Genomic DNA, 9839 nt, shown 5'->3' with positions numbered 1-9839 from the left:
GCATTATTTTTTGCAGACTTAAAATAGACTAATTTTGTGTTGTGTTACTATGTATACAATGTGAAATTTAAAATCCAGAGCCTTGAAAATACAGTTTATACCAAGATATCAACAAACAAAAATCTTTATGGGAGAGCTTGCACCGAAATTCCTGAAAAGGAAATCAATCTACCAGTGAGCTTTCTAATACTACTTACAAAGTAATTTTCAAATGAAAACTAAATAATGTGTAATTCTGCAATTTAAAAATGGCTAATAACTTGGGGAGTTTATTTTATTTTCCTGCTAAAATTTTTAGTACTAAGTGCTCAGTATTTCGAAGACTTTCAGATATATGCTATATCCTGATGTATCTTTTCTTAAAGCACTGTAAAATGCTAGACTATGTAGCAGTAATATACCGCCAATATTTTAACAAAGAGCCTCCACATAAATTCTCCCCTATATGATATGTTTGCCTCCTCTTTCCTTCATGGCTCAATATTTTAATAGAACCATTCTGTCTATCCATCTGCATACTTAAATTGTTGTCATCACTGTAGCATCTAAGAAATAATGTGCTTGAGAATCAGGGGATTATGATCCCCATTTTCCAAATGGAGAGCTAAGGGACAGAAAGTAACTTGTCCAAGGTTACACAGGATGCTTATGCTAGGAATTGAACCCACATCTTCCAGTCTACTTCATAACAACCAGACTGACTGTTCTCTCATTAGGCCTAGCTTTAAGGCAAGATAGTAATATCAAAGGAATTATAGGCTGGGAAAAATTATTTAAAAAGGTAGGTGTGGAGATGATATACCTTGAAGCAGTAGGCATTATTAAAAAAAGTTAGATTTAGAAAATGTAAAATTCATACATTGAATCAGAATTAATACCCATATCAAAATATTGCTATAGATTGTATTTATCAGATTGAAACTTTTAATGTGTCAAAGACCATAGACCCTGATCCAGCAATGCATTTTAAATTTCCACGCGCTGCTCTCGCCCTCAGGCACCACCACCCCAGCTCCCATTGGCCGCATTTCCCAGCCAATGGGAGTGCAGAGCGAGTTCTCAGGGTGGGGGCAACACGCGGATCCTCCTGGCTCCCCCCTCCCGCCTAGTACCCAGACCTGCTGCCCACTTCCGGGGTGCAGCGCGGTGCCAGGACAGGTAGGGACTAGCCTGGCTTAGACCCACAGCACCACTGACTGGACTTTTAATGGCCTGGTCGGCGGTGCTGACCAGAGCCACCAGGGTCCATTTTCGACCGGGTGTTCCGGTCGAAAACCGGACGCCTGGCAACCCTAATCAAAGGCACTATGAAAAACTTGGAAGGCACTTTCTGAAGAACTAATTAACTCATTTCTTCTTGGGAATACCACAACTAGGGATAATTCCAGGATTACTTTAAAAAGAATGGCGTACATTTTTTATTTCTGCACCTATATGTTCCCTTCTCTGAAAGCATCTACTCACCTTAACTTCATCCAAATTAATACCAAAAGTAATAACACTGGTTTACAATTTTTGAGAAGTCGTCTGCTTCAGAGATAAAATGTGCTATTTATTATGTATTTTGATCTGCTGAATTCAAATATGACAATTAAAACAACTGATTGGATACTGTTTCTAAGATATTTAAGTTTTTACATTTTATGTCTATGTATATTGTGTAATAGTAGAGTTTTAACCATAAATTGTAAATCTAGGTCTTTTCATGCGTTTATGGTTGCTTTACATGATAATATTTCACCTGTCCTGTTTATGTAACACTTTAAAAATCAGCAAAAGGGTTATATAAATAAAATTTATTGTGAAACAAAAGGCAAAAAACTATTATGTACATAGTTTAGTCCTATTCAGTGTCTACTCGGTGCTTCTTGGCTTGTCTCTTGTATTCATTAAATGGAGCATCTCTTATCACTGTCCAGCAATAGTCTGCAAGCATTGATGAGCTCCATTTGCCCTGATAGAGTTTCTCCATTGTTGCAATGTCCTGGTGAAATCGCTCGCTGTGCTCATCGCTCACTGCTCCGCAGTTCGGTGGAAAAAAATCTAGATGAGAGTGCAAAATATGTACCTTTAGTGACATGTTGCAACCAAGGCTTTTGTATGCCTTGAGGAGGTTTCCACCAACAACCTGTAGTTGTCTGCCTTGTTGTTTCCGAGAAAATTTATTGCCACTAACTGGAAGGCTTTCCATGCCGTCTTTTCCTTGCCACACAGTGCATGGTCAAATGCATCATCTCGAAGAAGTTCATGAATCTGAGGATCAACAAAGACACCTTCCTTTATCTTAGCTTCACTTAACCTTGGAAATTTTCCACGGAGGTACTTGAAAGCTGTTTGCTTGCTTGTGTTTTGTCAATGGCCTTGACAAAGTTCTTCATCAGACCCAGCTTGATGTGTAAGGGTAGTAACAAAATCTTCCTTGATTCAACAAGTGGTGGATGCTGAACACTTTTCCTCCCAGGCTCCAATGATTGTCGGAGTGGCCAATCTTTCTTGATGTAGTGGGAATCTCTTGCACGACTATCCCATTCGCAGAGAAAACAGCAGTACTTTGTGTATCCAGTCTGCAGACCAAGCAAGAGAGCAACAATCTTCAAATCGCCACAAAGCTGCCACTGATGTTGGTCATAGTTTATGCACCTCAAAAGTTGTTTCATGTTGTCATAGGTTTCCTTCATATGGATTGCATGACCAACTGGAATTGATGGCAAAACATTGCTATTATGCAGTAAAACAGCTTTAAGACTTGTCTTCAATGAATCAATGAACAGTCTCCACTCATCTGGATCGTGAACGATGTTGAGGGTTGCCATCACACCATCGATGTTGTTGCAGGCTACAAGATCACCTTCCATGAAGAAGAATGGGACAAGATCCTTTTGATGGTCACGGAACATGGAAACCCTAACATCACCTGTCAGGAGATTCCACTGCTGTAGTCTGGAGCCCAACAGCTCTGCCTTACTCTTGGGTAGTTCCAAATCCCTGACAAGGTCATTCAGTTCACCTTGTGTTATGAGGTGTGGTTCAGAGGAGGAGGATGGGAGAAAATGTGGGTCCTGTGACATTGATGGTTCAGGACCAGAAGTTTCATCCTCTTCCTCTTCCTTGTCTGACTCAAGTGAGAATGATTCTGGTGCATCAGGAACCGGCAGTCCTTCTCCGTGGGGTACTGGGCGTATAGCTGATGGAATGTTTGGATAATGCACAGTCCACTTTTTCTTCTTTGACACACCTTTCCCAACTGGAGACACCATGCAGAAGTAACAATTGCTGGTATGATCTGTTGGCTCTCTCCAAATCATTGGCACTGCAAAAGGCATAGATTTCCTTTTCCTGTTCAACCACTGGCGAAGATTTGTTGCACAAGTGTTGCAGCATATGTGTGGGGCCCACCTCTTGTCCTGATCTCCAATTTTGCCGCCAAAATAAAGGTGATAGGCTTTCTTAACCATAGTGGTTATACTGTGCTCTTGTGATGCAAAAGTCACTTCACCACAAACATAGCAGAAGGTATCTGCACTGTTCACACAAGTACGAGGCATCTCTGCTCACTTTGGCTAAACAGAAATGTGTCCCTTTGCAAAATCAAACACTGACAAATAAGAGAGCATGACACTGTATGATTTCTAGAGCTGATATAGGGCAATTTGTTCAGCAGAGTGATGTAAGCTTCGTTATGATTGCATCATACATGACTTCTAGGAATAACATGATGCAATTCATATCATGTATGATGCAATACCAGCTTCAGATTGCATCATTCATTGTTTTGCCTAAAAAGCAAGTACTGTCCAAACCCAGTCATAGATTTATTCATAGATCCAGTCAAAGATGTATTTTAGTCATTTCTAGTTTAAATTGAGATACCTTCCCTTTATAACTCACTTATCCTCCACCATTCCCAAGTCAAGGGTCGTATATATTGACCCAATAGCATATCTTGAAAACTAGAGCCAATCAACAATTTTAAGCATCATTTTCGTTCTCAGTGACCCAGAATTAGTAAAGTTTGACTACATTTATTTCAGAAGCATTTTGGCTGTAGAGCAGTGTAATTTAACAATTCCAGATTTTATCTACGCTCAGGGTGCCTATAGAAACTATTTATTGGCTTGCCTCCACCTTCCTTAACATTTTAGGGAAAACTGTGGAGTAACTCAGTATCTTTAGAACTGCAGGGCAGTCTAAACAACAGGTTTGAAATACATAGGTTCAAAATCTGAAGGGATAAATTCCTCTCACTCACAACTGTTATCTGATTATGGGATAAAAGATGGAGCAGAAGTTTACTTTTAGGAACATTTGAATTGAATCTGTGGACTGCGCTTTGATATACTTTGTACTTGCTAACTGTGGTGGTGTTGGTGAATCCCTGAAAGTGGAATCCTGGAGAAGGGTAGGAGGAGGCAGAAGACCAGCTTTTCTCTACCTCCCCTAGGGTAGCTGGAAAGTCATATTTCTATGAGGATTTGGGGATTTTTTGCTTAAGAAAACAGGAGTGCTAACTACCTTCCCTATGTGAGCATGTATGAGTATGGAGTGTTCTCTCTTTCTTCTCCTCATCAGGAGGCGTAAATAGGCCTTCTCATTTGCAGTGTAAAATGGGCCTTCTGAGGTTAGTGTGAGGTGGTCCTGCTATATGTAGCATCAACCCAAATGTGTATTATGTTTAATCTGAGAAGAGATCTTTTTGATACAGACCTAAATGAAGACATAACAGATTAGACATATTGGAGATTGTGGTTTGTTTTTAGGAGAAACTGCAAGTGGATTGCTATTATACTATAAGAAAATTTGGTGAGGGGATAGTAGAATTCTATATAAAGCCTGCTCTCTTAGAAAAAATGTGAAGGTTGTGGCTGTAGACCTCAGATACTCCAGGATTATGAATTGAGGAAGGGGGCTTGGATATTTTGCTAAATAGTTAATTACAGAATACCGCTTGTTTTTCTCTAAGCAAAAATAAAATGTACAGTAGTTTTTTAATGTTACTGATGAACTAGAGACTCTTTATTTGATCCATTCACATAGTCCCTCACTCCCTTCTAAACTCTGGAATCTATGAAACCTGGGAAGATTTATGGAGTCCTTCATCTTTCTGAGGTAGATTAATTGAGTTCCTTGCAGTTTACTAGCTGAGTGTCTGCATGAGACCTTAAAAACTAAGGTCCTGTCTCCTCTATATGGATCTTAAAGATTCCATGGTACTTTTAATAAAAGTATAGGGATTTTGTTGTTGTTTCCTGACTAATACTTGTCCGTTCATCCCATTGTTCTGTGTTTCCATTGACTCCCACTCTGGAGGTTCCTGTATGTATATAGTTGATAAATTGCTTTGGGATAAAAGGCTTTACATAAATATAAAATATAATTGATGTTCTTTAGAGAAAAATCTTGTCACTCAATTGATAATAAAAGGAATGAAATATACAAACCAACTATTCCATAGAATAAGCTTTCTTTTCATTTTCAAAGTTCAGAAAGAGAGACAGTTGGGAAAGAAGCCAGAATAATATCTGCAAGTAAGGCAAATAATAGAACAGATCGTCACTAATTAATGAACTGACAGTCCCAACCAAACTTTGTTAATGGTATATGTTGCTATATTGACAAAGATAACAATCTGTAGCTTTCTCCTTATATCAGCTAATGTCCACCAAGCAAATTAAGGGAAGCGTGGAGTAAAGAGTAATATTGCCTTGCTAACAGCAAACTGTCGAACAAGTTGTGCAGAACACCAATAGATCTACCACCGACCTAAAAGTTAAACGAATTCATTACAAAATGGCATGTACAGCATACTGGATACCTGTTAGAATGAAAAAGCAGCAGTACTGTAAATGAAAAAAAAATAGAGAAGAGAATGGAAATCTGTTGTACAAGATATGGAAATATCCTATAGCAAATTATTTTTGGGAGGGAATAATAAGTAGAATATGTATTGTTTCTCAATAGCTATCCAAAATAATACAAAAATCTTTGTCAGAGGACCTTAACACTTTCATAAAAATCACAGGGCAAATTCTTGCTACAGTATAGTACATTTGTTGCTTAAGAAAAGGGAGAGCCAACAGAAAGCATCCTCAATGGCTGGTAGCCTATAAAACATTTGGGGGCCTCTTGGCTATGCAGTTGTGGATTATACACCCATTCCTTAGGGATACATGCCCTTGGCAGTGTATTGTAATGCTTCTTTTAGGCACTGCGTGATTGACCAAAACTACTCATGTCCCACACGCAAAATTACATATTCCATGTAGGCCAGTTGTCATATATAAAATCATGGAAAAAGCTGTCAGAAAACTCACTGAGTCTCAGGGCAACACTGGATACATGTCTTTCCTGGCTGACTGATGATCAGTCACCCTGGGATAGTTTTGGCACAATCCAAAGACTTCCATGTGGCTGACAGCTGTATTTTGGAGCTTAGACAGCAAGAAATGAGGAGTCCATGAAGCTAAAGATTTCTTCTCCCTGCTGCTGCCACAAACCAATTGGTGGTTTTTTGGTGGGAAGATTTTTCACTATCAGGCTCAGTATTGCAGAAATGGCAGTGTACAAAAGAAATGAAAGTCATTCATTGTCATATTAGATTGATTTACCTAGCCAACTCAGAAAAAGTATTTTCAGTTAAATAAGAGGCAGGAAGATTTTCAAGAAATTTGAGACCAGATTTTCTCCTGTGCCAAGATCTGGTCAGCATGTGGGGGAACGAAGGTGGCATGTCAAAGAATAACTCATTGATTCTCAGACTGCAACTACCTTATCCACAGTGAAAGTTAAAACAGCCTGGAGGTTGTTTTAACTTATATTGGTTGGCTGTAGTTACTAAGAAATCATACGCCAGCTGAGAATTGGTCAACATCACTCTTTCCTTCCCCAGCATGCTGTACTGTACACTGAGGTGGGGGTGAGCGTGTTGGCTTAGGAGTTGGCTGCACCAGTTTTATGACCTCTGTGAGTTCCCCCTCTACTACCCCCACCATTTCCACAAGGGAATTCTCAGCATGGCAGCTGCAGCTAAGAAATGCAGTATTAAGTTCCAGTTACAGGCTCTTGAAGAATCTCAAACATAAGGGGGTCTATTAAAGACATTGAAATTCAAAATAAATTGACTATGCAATTGTTTTGTGGTTCTTTATACAACATTTCCCACACATAGTGTTCTGTCTCTTAAGAGTGACCCGATATTGGTTCTTCTGTAATAAAAAGTACCTTTTCAATATGTAGTTGGCAGATACTGTCCAAAAATAAGATTTATCTGATATATTTATTTATGAGAATAAGGCACAAGGTGTAAATATGTATAATATTGCAGCAGGCCCTAAATGTGGACTAACTAAATTATTCTAATCTCCTTTTAAAGCCCGTTTCACAGCTGAATTTCCTCAGCTTTGTGCCTTACAGCCATTATTCCACAGTTAAAAAAATACTTTGTCAGAGTTTCTCCCTCCACCCCCCCAAAAAAAGTTCTGAACGGTGATCTTATTGGCTGGCTCAGTATAATTGTTTTTGGCTTTGTACTGAGTAATAAACTCAACTGCTGCTATTTGTGGTATCAGCTTGCCCTTGTTTAGAAAACAATGTTTTTCCAGAGAAAGAGATTAAAAGTCTTTTCAGTAATAGTTTAATTTAGTGAAAAGTTTATTGAACTTCAGAAACTTGTGGGCTACACCCATGCTGCTCTTACCCATCTGCATAGCTAAATTTGAATGCTCCTGACTACTATGCCCAATTTCTGCAACCCTTTTTGTGTCTCTTAGTGTCCAATTCTCAGTTCAGCATTTTCTCCATTCCTCCATACCCTGTTCTGAATCACAGTCCCTTCCCAGCTGCTGCACATCCCTTGTTGCTACAACCCTCTCCACCTGCTGTTTTCATCAGTACTATGTGAGTTTCCAGTCCTTATGTCCATCATCTGTAGCCTCTCTTCATCCTTAATGGAGACTGTTTGTCAGCATACCACTTTTCCAGCTCCTCCCCAAATCAGTCTTTGCTGCCCTTACCAAACCTTCATTGCCCAGCTGAATTTCTGACTTCTCTGCAATAGGTTCACCTCTCCTAATGTCCTCTTCCCCCCTTCCCACCAGTGACGGATGAAGGCAGAGACCAGCCCTTTCCTTCACTGCTCATATCTTCCATGCAGGTGGAAGTTCTTTGCTGAAGGGCAGTTACTGGGGAAAATTCCATCTCTCTTTTAATGTGGGGGTGTCAGCTGAGCTGGCTGAAGGCAGTCTAGCCTAATGGTCAGAGAGGGCATCAGGAATTGACAAGTAGGGTCAGAGCTGGAATCAGTAGTCAGAAGCCAAGGGTCAAACCAGAGAGCAGGAACTGAAGGTAGAAGGCTAGGAGGGATTCAAAGTAAGGGCAGGACAGAGGCAAGTCTGGGGGCAGGACAGAGGCAAGTCTGGGAACAAGGCAGGGGCAGCTGGAACAAGGTTGCACAGAAGCAGGCACAGAGGTGGATGTTAGCATTGAGCAGCCAGTGAACTGCTGCTGGCCCCCACAGCTACAAATTAAAGCTGTGAATGACAGCCTTCTGTTGCTTGGGCCATCCCCTGGAGTTGAGAGGCAGGGTGCCCGGAGCCTCCCCCCCCCCCGCATTTTTGGGCGTCTGGGTGAGGAGGATATGGAACTTGGTGAGGAGGATAGGCGGTTACACAATGGCTGCAGCAGTGGTCTGTAATCTAGTTGCCTTTCCTGCAGCTCCACCAGACGCCTCATCATGTCCGTTTGCTCCCCCATTAGCCTCAGCATCTCCTCCTCTGTATTCCAGTCACGCTCACTGTATGCTTTCCTGGCCTCTGCCACCGAATGCCTCCATGCATTCAGCTGTTCCCTTTCAGTGCAGGAGGATGCCATGAGCTCTGAAAACATGTCATCGCAAGTGCGTTTTTTTCTCCTTCTAATCTGCGATAACCTCAGGGATGGCGTTGATGTGGGGAGCCTAGAAGCATTTGCAGCTGCGGGGGAGGGAGGAGGAAGGGAGAGTAGACTTTAAAGAAGATACATTTCTGAGAACAAAAGGAGACTCTTTCACAGTGAATCAGGCAGTTCACAGCAAGCAGCACATGTGTTTTAGGTACAAGGTCACATTTTGCCTTTTATATTGAGCACCTGTGGATATGGTGACACATCACACACGGCTGGGCAACAGAATTCGGTTTCCAGGCAGCCATGGTAAGCCAAAGAGTACGTGGGGTTGGCTTCTTCCATGTTCATAACATGTGGGAATGGTTTCAAACTGCAGCGCCCTCCTTTCCCTGAGCAACCAATGCTGGTTGTGTTTGCCATTTAAAAGGAGGGGCTGCGGTTTTGGGGTGGATGTGCAGCACACCCCTACCCCAGCATGCCTGGGGTCTAATGTGTCGGGGATCAGCAAACAGAGGAGATTACTGTTCCCTTACAAAACTTCCCTTATTTCAACCAGGTGACCATGAATGATATGACTCTACTGAGGCTGACACAGAAAGATAAAGACTGAATGTTGCATGAATGTGACCAAAACCCAGGACCATTCACTGCCATGCTTTGTGCTGCAATGATTCCAGACCACTTGCTACTGGCTTGGTGTGGTAAAGTGTCCTACCATGGAGGACAAAATAAGGCAGCCCTCCCCAGAAACCTTCTGCAAAGGCTTTCAGGGTACCTTCAGGAGAGCTTCATGGAGATGTCCTTGGAGGATTCCTGCTCCTTCTCCAGACATGTTAACAGACTTTTCCATTAGCTGTCCTGGCCTTGAATGCATCCCAATTGTTCAGGCCAAATCAAACATTAAACACAATTGCTTTTAACTCCTGTAGTGTCATTGCAAATGTGCACTCACCAAAGATGCC

At 41.3% G+C, this 9839-nt stretch overlaps 1 protein-coding gene across 1 annotated transcript in view; it reads left to right on the top strand.

Moving 5' to 3' along the window:
* Nucleotides 1-9839, top strand: part of FBXL13 (F-box and leucine rich repeat protein 13) — a 177193-nt gene that overhangs the window by 108596 nt on the left and 58758 nt on the right. The window lies entirely within an intron of this gene.

The sequence above is a fragment of the Trachemys scripta genome, chromosome 1, assembly GCF_013100865.1.
Source record: "Trachemys scripta elegans isolate TJP31775 chromosome 1, CAS_Tse_1.0, whole genome shotgun sequence".
Lineage (NCBI taxonomy): Eukaryota > Metazoa > Chordata > Testudines > Emydidae > Trachemys > Trachemys scripta.
Note: the sequence above shows the minus strand (reverse complement) of the source record. Positions and strands in the feature narration are given on the sequence as shown.